Genomic DNA, 1,954 nt, shown 5'->3' with positions numbered 1-1,954 from the left:
AGCCATTGCAAACAAGCTCCAGATGCATGTGCCACCTTGTGCATCTGGCTTACATGGGACCTAGAGAATTGAACCTGAACCTGGGTCCTTAGGCTTCTCAGGCAAGTGCCTTAACCATGAAGCCATCTCTCTAGTCCCAATTTTTTTTTTTAAAGAAAAGCTAGCTCAGAGAGAGGTGAACTACATCCTAATGGGATGTCTGTATTTAAAGTCTCTTTTCATCCATAATGGCAACCCATTCCTCAATGCATCTGAAAGGCCACAGGGTCTCTCTTTGTTGCAGGAGTGGTCTTCTCCATGATGGAAAAGAAAATACCTTTGTTTCAATGTTTTTGATGTTCTCTTCTTCAAGTGAACCCAGCCATCCAGGGCACATGGCTGGGGAAGGCTCCCAGCGAGGACAGGCAAACACTGTGGCTCCGTGTGGAGGCTTAGCCCTGCCCTGCTCTGCTAGCACACTTCACATGCCAGCGGGAGACAGCGTGGCACAGCCAGGAGTCTGATGTTCCCAAGCTGTGAGGGGGGCAGTGGGCAAGGTCACTAGCTAGGTCCAGCCCAGACAGCCTGGGGCCCCGGCCAAATAGGGCATGATCCTGTCAGTCAGAGGTTGAGAACAGGCACATCAAAGAGATCGCAGACACCTTCACTCTCATCCAGGTTGTGGATGTAATTGTGGTCTCCTGGTGGGGGGGGTCACAGTAGAGGTGCAAACAGCCATGTGAAGTCAAAGATTTCTGACAGCTACTTTGGGAGTTCCTCGATAGGTTCAAAGGAGATAGAAGGATTGGGTCCAGATGAACTGCTCTTGCTGCTGCTGCTGCTGCTGCTGCTGCTACTGTCTAACAGGGCAGAAGACTGCAGCAGCTGGTTGTCCAGTGCTGTCAGACCCAGCGGGAGGGAGCTGAGCTCACCATTGTCCATGCTTCCAGTTCCAGGGTCACTGCTCACTGCAATCTCAGCTGCTGGGCTGGCCACCCCTAGGACTTCAGTGTTGCCAAGAACGGACATAGGAGTGATTAGCTGAGGACTGCTTGGACAGGAGGCTTCTTGGGGCTGGGCTAGTATGAGCTTGGGCAGGCTTGGAGGGGTAGAAACAGCAGGTGGAGTCTGGAGTAGATCCTCAGGGGGTGGGACAGGTACAGCCACAGGTGGTGAACTCCAAGCCTCCTTGTTTACCAGCAGCACCTCGATGGGGCCACAGACACTCTTCAGGTGAATTCGGTATTTATTCTGCCCACTGAGACCCTCTGGGATGGGTACCTCTAGGCTGGTGCCTGATGGGGCCCAGATGGCCAGAAAGGTTTCTCCTGCAAAACAACTGCAGATGTCCTCATGTCTCACATAGGCCAAGCAGCTTTTAGCACGTCCTCTGTGACATTGTGGATGCTCTGCTGCACCCACAGCTTGTGCTGATCAAGTTCTTGTTCCCACTGCTATAGCACTTGTGAGTGTACAGGTGCACTTATGTAGAGGCCAGGAGAAGTCTGAAGTATGGTGTCCTCATCACTCACGGGCATTCTATCCCCGAGAGTCTCTCAAACGACCTATATCTCGCCCATTTTTGTTAGATAGACTGACTGTCCAGGGACCCCCACCCATCCTCCTGTCTGCACCCAGTCAGCGCTGGGGTTATAGGCACACTGTTTACAAGGGAACTCAGGATTTGAACTCCGGTCATCATGCTTGTGCTGCAAGTGCTCCAGTGAGTGAGAAATCTCATAGCCTCTCTTTTGCATTTATTTTTTTTTTCTTTAAAAATTTTATTTATATTTTGAGAGAGAGAGAGAGAGAGAGAGAGAGAGAGAGAATAGGCACACTATGTATGCTGACTTGATTCAGGTGTTCCCCATAAACGTCTGAATTCTAGGTTGCCAGCTGATGGATATTTGGGAATTAGTGCCTCCCGGAGGGAGTGTATTGTTGGGGGTGGGTTTATGGGTTCTATATCCAGTTG

General features: G+C 50.8%; 1 pseudogene; it reads right to left on the bottom strand.

Annotated features, from left to right (window-relative positions):
• Nucleotides 1-600: 600 nt before the first annotated feature.
• LOC123457502 lies at nt 601-1,517 on the bottom strand (annotated as a pseudogene).
• Nucleotides 1,518-1,954: the final 437 nt, after the last annotated feature.

The sequence above is a fragment of the Jaculus jaculus genome, unplaced genomic scaffold, assembly GCF_020740685.1.
Source record: "Jaculus jaculus isolate mJacJac1 unplaced genomic scaffold, mJacJac1.mat.Y.cur u25, whole genome shotgun sequence".
Taxonomy (NCBI): Eukaryota; Metazoa; Chordata; class Mammalia; order Rodentia; family Dipodidae; genus Jaculus; species Jaculus jaculus.
This window is presented reverse-complemented; position numbering and strand designations above follow the sequence as displayed.